Source organism: Crassostrea angulata, chromosome 10 (assembly GCF_025612915.1).
Source record: "Crassostrea angulata isolate pt1a10 chromosome 10, ASM2561291v2, whole genome shotgun sequence".
NCBI lineage: Eukaryota > Metazoa > Mollusca > Bivalvia > Ostreida > Ostreidae > Magallana > Magallana angulata.
The window spans coordinates 20,229,970-20,241,021 of record NC_069120.1 but is presented as its reverse complement, the minus strand read 5'-3'; positions in this window follow the sequence as shown (position 1 = coordinate 20,241,021).

The window sequence follows — 11,052 nt, the reverse complement described above, 5'->3', positions numbered from 1 at the left end:
ATACATGTATTGTGTATTTCAATCAAAGTACTGAACTTATTAAACTCCCGGAGTTTTAACTTCAATCCAAATCTAGTAAAAAGTGAGAGCAATCGAATTGATTGAACTTTTTAGACTGTTTTATAACAATGGATTAAGAAATGTTAGGCACACTATATAAAGTAATTACCTCGCTGCATGCGATTTATTTTTTAAAACTTTCAATCCCTCTTATTAGCTAGAAATTCGTGCATCCAGCGCAAAACGTGCTACGTGTAGTTAAGGTTGAAAAGACAAAACACGATACTCATGAAATGAATCTACATTCATAATTCCTCTAGAAGATCTAGAAAAGTGTTATATGATGTCATGGCTCAAAATAAAAAATGCAATTATTGTATGGATAGGTAGTAAAATTATTCCGAAGACAACAAGTGCTCAGAAATTAATTTTCAATGGACTACAAATTTTAAACTTTTGGGTATTTTTATAGCTTTCCATACTTTTTAGATCTTTGTGGAACTCGGATGCTGATACAGTAAAAAGATTATTACATAAAAATATTCTCAGGTGGAGTTAAAAATGTTTGATTTAAAAATATATATAAAAGGATTAAAAACTACATTAATATATAAATACTCAGTATACTTAAAAGAAAATACATGTATTAACAATGATTTTTGGAAAGAGGCAATGATAGCGTTTAAAAAAATCAAAGACAAAACCCAAATAAGTAATTGTTATATTAATCCTCAGTCTTTGCCCTATAGGCATCCATGTGCAACAAGGACTAGTTAGGTAGGCAAATCACAAAAAATCAAGTACATAATATTAGTAGTATAAATAACATGTATTAAAGTTGGGCATACTCTTAGAAATAAGTACATCGGCAATGAAGTTACAATATTGTGCTTTGACGTGTGTTCTTTTATCAGAAATTCAGGAGACCAGATGAGTAGTGTTCACTATGGGTATCACAAGGGTCAATAATATACCGGTATATCAGTTCGAGTGTAATTGCCATGTGAAATGTTCCAAGTAATGATTTGTGTGTCACCGATCCATTGAGTATGGCAAAGGAATAGTGTTCACTGATTAGGGTGTCCCTAGCCCAGTGAGTAGTGTTCACCAATCAAAGCATACCCTGGTTCCCAATGCCTTCCGAAATGTTTGCACAATCGGAAGGCATCGGGAACTAAACTAGATCAGCAATACAATGATCACCGATCGAAATAAGTACTGTTCACCGATCAAGCATCAATCGGCAATCCGAGTAGTTCCGGGTGATCAAGCATACCATACCCTGGTTATAGAGTCCTTTCTATGTGCTTGCACAATCGGAAGGCATTGGGATCAACCCGAGATCAACTATCTTATCTCAATAAGAAGTGTTCACCGATCGGGTTGTCCCTAGCCCAGTTTGCAGTGTCCATTGATCAAACATACCCTGGTTCCCGGGGCCTTTCGATGTGCATGCACAATAGGAAGGCATCGGAAACCAGGCTAGATTGGGTATCCTACATGTAGGTCTAGTGAGTAGTGTTCATTGATTACCATGGCACCCGAGGCTTTCCGATGTGCTAGTGCAGTCTTCCCTTGTTTATTAAAATGTGTTTGTTGATGTATATGCTATATTTGATGCATTTCATTTTGTATCGATTTCAGTGAAATTGTTTTGTTTTGCTTTTTATTTAGTAATTAAGGCAATAAATACCAAAATTTTAGCACGACAACTGTTGACAGTAAATAAAAAAAAGATATACAACTTGGCGAATTAATTCAGAAACTCTTACAACAGAAATTTACAGCAGTTGATGATAGGTTGCTAAAATATTTTAGCTGGCTGGTGGCCGCCACATAATTATCTAGCACATATCATGTGGCCTTTGCAAGATAAAAATAGTTTTCTTACACAAGTCATCCTTTCAGGGCTTTAATTTGATGATTTTTTTTAATTTTAGAAATTATTTAGAGTTATCTCTCTTCTTAGAGAGTAGATGTTTAGAGTTATCTCTCTTCTTAGAGAGTAGATGTAACCTTAATGTTATAGATGACCTATATTCCAGTAATTTCTATTTTTTTCCCTATCTCTGCAATGTGAAGATTTCCAATACGTAATTCCCAAATAATATTTTTATTTAATTTGATATTTTTCTCTCTGGACGTATAGTTTCAATTGAAAATATATACTACGACTTTTATTTATACTAGTAAGCATTCAATTGCAATAAGCATGATATTAAAAGAAAATTTTCAATATGTTCTAACTCCAAAATAGCCTGGTAATGCACCCTGAATTTTTGTACATTAACACGTCTAAAAGCAAATGCACATGTAAAAAAAAATAATCTGTCAAGGAAAATTGTCTAATACTGAGTAACGTCGCGTGTGTTCTTAAAATGATACTATGAAGAAGCTATTTGAGTAATAACCTTAAATTTAATAATCCTCGAATTCTGAAAACTCTTGAAATTACTAATGTAACTATATGTCCCAAACATACCCAAAAAAAAATCAAAACAGGACTTGATCCGCACGATGTTTAGATAGTTTTAAAAGCGACAATTAGACAGCTAAAATGTATTTTCGAATAGCTGCATGACAACAAAAATGATTTTCTGTACAACACAAATGGTGATAGAACTAAATTTTCATTAGGCGGAAATTCTCTAAAGACCCATTAAGACCATTTTCCACCGGAAATTTATATCCCTAATGGGGATTTTATTGCTTTTTTGTTTTTGACTAAAAGAAAAATAAACATTCTGAATGTTAGCCCTCATGAGAAGCATCTTTTAAAGTTAGTTTATAAAGGGCATTGCTTTAAGTGAACCAGTCACGAAATTAAGACGAAATCCCATGCAAAACTGATTTTTATATTTATAGATTACGAAGATATGGATCTTATTTATTTACTATTTTTAAGAAGGGGGAGGGCTTCGGAGTTCAAGGTTAGCTTGAATATTTTGACATTGATCGGTAAAAAATCCTTTAGCATTAGTTTGAGATTTCTGTTACACTAATTTCAATAGGACATTGCTTATATACATGTTCTAAAGTATCAGCGATTGGGATGATGCTCGTTAAATCTTTGTTTAGACAATTCGAGATAATTGTACATGTAATACTTTTTTTGCAAATGATATCGATAGTGTTACAATTGCGTTTACGTTTACTTTCATATTGAGCTGGGCGATGGTATCTGCTTACATCATCAGATAATTTCACATTTTTACTAAGCTAATAATGGCAGATATTTTTTTTGTTCATTTTCCAGTAAATGGATTATATTTAAAAGCACTACAGTTTCCGAAATAATTCATGAATCACTTTTTTTCTGCACGCAGAGTAACCCAATGCCATTTTACAGAACCATCCATCATTTTATGTTGCCAACTCTTCGTGAAGTTTGTGAATTATTCACTTTTATCGTGCGTTTAATTCAAAAATGGAAAATACAGCAACCGTTCGATCGAGCTATTGGAAGTGCTTATATACATGTATAATACATGTACTAACGGTTGATTTTCTTGACCAATTTATAATTTCTACCAGATTATATAATACATCTAAAAAAAGAAGATATATTCGCACATGTTATTCTCTCTCTATATATATACACATGTATTTACTGATTAACAATTGTAATTGTTCACATCTCCATCGCTTTTTTCGCGTAAATAAAAACAATCTGAGTACTTTGAAGAATAAACAGTACAATGTAAAAAGTAGTTCCGGTGAATCTGTGCCAAGGGTAGCAAAACTGGAACGATTCATCCGACTTTGTTGAGACGATTTTATTGTATACAGTTTCCATTTTATTTTGAAAACTTATAAATGAACACAATTTTTAATAATCGTATGCTTATTTACATAGTTTCACATTTGCCATTTCTGAGAAAGAACTATATAAGGTCTATGTAAATTTCATTGAGCTACTTCAAGACCGGGGTTGACCTAGTAAAATATCCACACGGACGGCAATTAAGCATATAAGGAGGCAGGCCACACCTCCTCACTGATAACACTGCAGAGTGAAGTTATTTATAGATAGCTGCATACCACAAGCACGTGCTGATAAGAGAATTAAAAGATCACAAGAAACCTGATTAATTTTTATTATTTCCTTCGTTTTGAAAACACAGATTTAATGTATCTTTTCCAAATGTTATTTCTGAACTGATATGTTTGTTTCTTGTAGTTCTTTTTACCCACTTTTCTTCTTGGGGCTTTAGGGTCACTTTTGTAAGAAACTGAAGTGAAATCCCTCCCAACATTTTCATTCCAGTGACATGTACCTAAAAATGCCCGCACTTTATACTGGTCACTACCGAAAGCAATCCTTTTGTCTTCATAGATATTTAAAGTGTTGTTAAAACTTTCAACATAGTAAGTGTCACGTCCTAATTTAAAATCTTCTGGGTATTTATAAATCAGTGAATTGATAATGACATTTCTCAATAATTTTTCAGCCACTGGGTTCTGTATAACAATTTTAGATGGTTCATAGTTAGGGTCCTTTTTACATCTTGATTCCGAATGACACTGCTTGTGATTCCCTTTGTAGTGTTCCACACAGTTTTCTAACATTGATCTTAAAGTGCTGGAATCTTCATTGCAATTCTTTATCGCCCAATAAAAATGAGTTGCTACAGGTTCAGGTTTGTCATACAACTCCTCGGACCAGGTTTTCCCCTCTTTGTATCTAGGCCCGCTAGAAACTAATGACATTGCCTTTTTTACACTTTTAATCCCATGCCAGATATCATTTTGGTTTGTTGTACTCACTGCTTCCTTCACCATTTTATTGATGGAAAGGTTGCGGTCATGGGTGTGAATTTGAACAGTGACTTGTTCTGCTTCTAAATCACGGTAAATTTTTTCAGTCCCGATTTTTTCGTGTCGCTGTGTTACAGGATCATCAGCAGTGGTAATGTGCACGCAATTTAAAATCTTGTGACTTTTTTCGCCAACTGCTACTACACTGGTGTCCTTGGCATTTTTCCGCCACCCGTGCCGAGCATCTGTGATGATATCAATTCCATCTAAATCTTCGTACATACCGATTTCTTCCAACAGCGCAGTACTTATGGAATCCTCATACTCCTGTTGTACAAACGTTTTGTACATTTTAAAAAAAGAAGTTCTCTTTTCTTTCGACAGCACTCCAAGTCCTGCAGAAGTGCAAAATCGGGAGTAATGGGAAGGAAGCATGCCACTACACAGGAAAGCATGGTTTATTCTTTGGTTTATTAAATATTTTCCATTTGGCAGATAGGGAGATGATGCCCAAATGTACTTATGTGGAGCATGTCCTGGTTTTGTACAGCATAACTTCAAAGAGACGACATGTCCACGTTTTGTCACTTTTCTAACTTCCAATTTTCCATGACAATACCTTCCATGAGTAGCAGTTATATCCATAAGCTTCTTGATAGAAGATAGTGATGTCACAAAAAAATCTTGGTTAACCTGTCCTCTCTTTACATTGATAAAGGTTCCTGGTGTTTTAGGACTTTGTTCTTCATCTTCAGCAGATAACTTCCAAGAATTCAACAAAGCATCCATTATATCTGTATTGTTGACAGGTCTTCCCAATTTTCTTACAAGAACTTCTCTTACACTTTGGAGATTGTGCAACATTTCCTGCTTCTTTTCAGCACTTGCTGGAATTTCCAACTTAAAAGTTGGGGGACGTTTTCGTTTGCTTTCTTCCATGATTAAAATTAAAGACTCAGTATAATAACAGTATATATGTACTTTTTGCTATGGATGGCAACAAATGAAAATAGATATGTATATACATATATACTCTTAGTATCATATTTCACTGGGCTGTGCCATTATTAGAGTTGTGAAAGTCTTGCTGTTAAAATGTACTTTCCACAATTAATGGTAAATCCAATAACTCTGAATATGCTTGTGAAATTAATTTAATAAATGTAGTTTTGAATAAAGACCAAAAGTCTCAATTCATGATACATGTAAAACTTTTTAAAAATGTGGTAAAAATAAAGATGATCCACCCCCATGGACGTTCTGGTGGAAGAGTCTAATGCACATGAGTCCTGGCTCAGTGGGGAAACCCTCCCGCCAAATGTCAATAAATCAGCCTCCAAATCAGCAAACTTGTGTGAGGTTCCACAGAGGTGTTTTCATAATAATGAGATATTTACCATGAAATTATTGGCAGTAAACTTTCTTCTGAACTATCTTTGTATTAGAAAAAACCATTTTTCCCAATACATTCAAATTTTGTTTTACAATATAACTGTGAATATTTGATGTGAAGTATTTTAGAATATACCAGTACTAAAATATCCTTTTGTTTTACCTCTACCCTAATAAAATTCCCTCCAAAATACTCAGAAACAAAATAATGGCGGAAAAAGAAGACACAAGTGTAATTTCACTGAGGGTAAATTCAGAGCAAAGAGAAGCAATTATACAGTTTTTTAACTTCAATAATTGGGATTTGGAAGAAGCAACAGGTGAAGGAATTCAGAGCAATGCTGATGAGACAGATGAGAATGGTGACGTGCTGGGAAATTTTGAACGGACATTTCACATTCCCCAGGACAACAATGTTGAGGAATGTCCCCATTGCTTATGCAGACCCTGTATAACCAATGAAAGAAACCATCAGATGTGGTGGAAATCGGAATGTGAACCACCAAGCAGACGGAATAGTTCTCTAAGAAAAGAAAAATATAAATTTTTCTGGACTATGCTGTTCCACAGAGGTGTATTTCAAGACCCAAGATACAAAAGCCGAAAACTTGAGATTATGCACCAAAATCCGAGGCTGCGTGGCGTAGTTTGTCATCGTAGGGATGTTTTACCTTCATGTGTTTTAGAGACAGTGAGAAGGTGGCTTCCAAATCTAAAAAATGTGCCATATATGGGACATCGCTGGGAGTAAAACCCTCATACATTTTTAATGATAATTGGTAATGTTTTCGATCAGTGTGCTGTATATCATTGATAAAATTTTATAATCTCGAAGTCCGACTGTAATTAATCCATCCACGAAGGCCCCATGCATTCATTGATAAGGAACTTGATACGGAGAGTAAAGCAGCAGGACGGACACTAGGCTGTAAACATGTGTGTTCTTTCTATTTGTATATGATTAGCAAAGTGATAACGAAGTAATAAAACAATTACAGGGATTACATTGTGTTATTCAGTTTTGAGGTAAGACAAGCTGTCCGCCATTTATTGTGAGTGCGTCTATAGCAATAGGCATTTCCGGTAGAAATGTAAACAATCAGCAACTGTCAATCAAATCTGAGGAAATTTGAATTTCTGGTTCACTTCAAAACTTTAAATGAAAATTTCAAGAGAAATAAAGCATCTATAATTAATCTTTTATTATCTGAAAAATCCTTTCAGTTGACTTGAGTTATGGAACAAAAATTATTTTAAAATTTTTGTTGATAAATGTTTAAATTCAGAAATTTCTTCTCTGAAGTGAAAGGTGGCAAGAAAATTGAAATTTCCTCCATTTTACTCATTGGCTGCTATTTATACCCCAACCCCGGTCTTTAAAGACCGGGGTTGGGGTATAAATAGCAGCCAATGAGTAAAATGGAGGAAATTTCAATTTTCTTGCCACCTTTCACTTCAGAGAAGAAATTTCTGAATTTAAACATTTATCAACAAAAATTTTAAAATAATTTTTGTTCCATAACTCAAGTCAACTGAAAGGATTTTTCAGATAATAAAAGATTAATTATAGATGCTTTATTTCTCTTGAAATTTTCATTTAAAGTTTTGAAGTGAACCAGAAATTCAAATTTCCTCAGATTTGATTGACAGTTGCTGATTGTTTACATTTCTACCGGAAATGCCTATTGCTATAGACGCACTCACAATAAATGGCGGACAGCTTGTCTTACCTCAAAACTGAATAACACAATGTAATCCCTGTAATTGTTTTATTACTTCGTTATCACTTTGCTAATCATATACAAATAGAAAGAACACACATGTTTACAGCCTAGTGTCCGTCCTGCTGCTTTACTCTCCGTATCAAGTTCCTTATCAATGAATGCATGGGGCCTTCGTGGATGGATTAATTACAGTCGGACTTCGAGATTATAAAATTTTATCAATGATATACAGCACACTGATCGAAAACATTACCAATTATCATTAAAAATGTATGAGGGTTTTACTCCCAGCGATGTCCCATATATGGCACATTTTTTAGATTTGGAAGCCACCTTCTCACTGTCTCTAAAACACATGAAGGTAAAACATCCCTACGATGACAAACTACGCCACGCAGCCTCGGATTTTGGTGCATAATCTCAAGTTTTCGGCTTTTGTATCTTGGGTCTTGAAATACACCTCTGTGGAACAGCATAGTCCAGAAAAATTTATATTTTTCTTTTCTTAGAGAACTATTCCGTCTGCTTGGTGGTTCACATTCCGATTTCCACCACATCTGATGGTTTCTTTCATTGGTTATACAGGGTCTGCATAAGCAATGGGGACATTCCTCAACATTGTTGTCCTGGGGAATGTGAAATGTCCGTTCAAAATTTCCCAGCACGTCACCATTCTCATCTGTCTCATCAGCATTGCTCTGAATTCCTTCACCTGTTGCTTCTTCCAAATCCCAATTATTGAAGTTAAAAAACTGTATAATTGCTTCTCTTTGCTCTGAATTTACCCTCAGTGAAATTACACTTGTGTCTTCTTTTTCCGCCATTATTTTGTTTCTGAGTATTTTGGAGGGAATTTTATTAGGGTAGAGGTAAAACAAAAGGATATTTTAGTACTGGTATATTCTAAAATACTTCACATCAAATATTCACAGTTATATTGTAAAACAAAATTTGAATGTATTGGGAAAAATGGTTTTTTCTAATACAAAGATAGTTCAGAAGAAAGTTTACTGCCAATAATTTCATGGTAAATATCTCATTATTATGAAAACACCTCTGTGGAACCTCACACAAGTTTGCTGATTTGGAGGCTGATTTATTGACATTTGGCGGGAGGGTTTCCCCACTGAGCCAGGACTCATGTGCATTAGACTCTTCCACCAGAACGTCCATGGGGGTGGATCATCTTTATTTTTACCACATTTTTAAAAAGTTTTACATGTATCATGAATTGAGACTTTTGGTCTTTATTCAAAACTACATTTATTAAATTAATTTCACAAGCATATTCAGAGTTATTGGATTTACCATTAATTGTGGAAAGTACATTTTAACAGCAAGACTTTCACAACTCTAATAATGGCACAGCCCAGTGAAATATGATACTAAGAGTATATATGTATATACATATCTATTTTCATTTGTTGCCATCCATAGCAAAAAGTACATATATACTGTTATTATACTGAGTCTTTAATTTTAATCATGGAAGAAAGCAAACGAAAACGTCCCCCAACTTTTAAGTTGGAAATTCCAGCAAGTGCTGAAAAGAAGCAGGAAATGTTGCACAATCTCCAAAGTGTAAGAGAAGTTCTTGTAAGAAAATTGGGAAGACCTGTCAACAATACAGATATAATGGATGCTTTGTTGAATTCTTGGAAGTTATCTGCTGAAGATGAAGAACAAAGTCCTAAAACACCAGGAACCTTTATCAATGTAAAGAGAGGACAGGTTAACCAAGATTTTTTTGTGACATCACTATCTTCTATCAAGAAGCTTATGGATATAACTGCTACTCATGGAAGGTATTGTCATGGAAAATTGGAAGTTAGAAAAGTGACAAAACGTGGACATGTCGTCTCTTTGAAGTTATGCTGTACAAAACCAGGACATGCTCCACATAAGTACATTTGGGCATCATCTCCCTATCTGCCAAATGGAAAATATTTAATAAACCAAAGAATAAACCATGCTTTCCTGTGTAGTGGCATGCTTCCTTCCCATTACTCCCGATTTTGCACTTCTGCAGGACTTGGAGTGCTGTCGAAAGAAAAGAGAACTTCTTTTTTTAAAATGTACAAAACGTTTGTACAACAGGAGTATGAGGATTCCATAAGTACTGCGCTGTTGGAAGAAATCGGTATGTACGAAGATTTAGATGGAATTGATATCATCACAGATGCTCGGCACGGGTGGCGGAAAAATGCCAAGGACACCAGTGTAGTAGCAGTTGGCGAAAAAAGTCACAAGATTTTAAATTGCGTGCACATTACCACTGCTGATGATCCTGTAACACAGCGACACGAAAAAATCGGGACTGAAAAAATTTACCGTGATTTAGAAGCAGAACAAGTCACTGTTCAAATTCACACCCATGACCGCAACCTTTCCATCAATAAAATGGTGAAGGAAGCAGTGAGTACAACAAACCAAAATGATATCTGGCATGGGATTAAAAGTGTAAAAAAGGCAATGTCATTAGTTTCTAGCGGGCCTAGATACAAAGAGGGGAAAACCTGGTCCGAGGAGTTGTATGACAAACCTGAACCTGTAGCAACTCATTTTTATTGGGCGATAAAGAATTGCAATGAAGATTCCAGCACTTTAAGATCAATGTTAGAAAACTGTGTGGAACACTACAAAGGGAATCACAAGCAGTGTCATTCGGAATCAAGATGTAAAAAGGACCCTAACTATGAACCATCTAAAATTGTTATACAGAACCCAGTGGCTGAAAAATTATTGAGAAATGTCATTATCAATTCACTGATTTATAAATACCCAGAAGATTTTAAATTAGGACGTGACACTTACTATGTTGAAAGTTTTAACAACACTTTAAATATCTATGAAGACAAAAGGATTGCTTTCGGTAGTGACCAGTATAAAGTGCGGGCATTTTTAGGTACATGTCACTGGAATGAAAATGTTGGGAGGGATTTCACTTCAGTTTCTTACAAAAGTGACCCTAAAGCCCCAAGAAGAAAAGTGGGTAAAAAGAACTACAAGAAACAAACATATCAGTTCAGAAATAACATTTGGAAAAGATACATTAAATCTGTGTTTTCAAAACGAAGGAAATAATAAAAATTAATCAGGTTTCTTGTGATCTTTTAATTCTCTTATCAGCACGTGCTTGTGGTATGCAGCTATCTATAAATAACTTCACTCTGCAGTG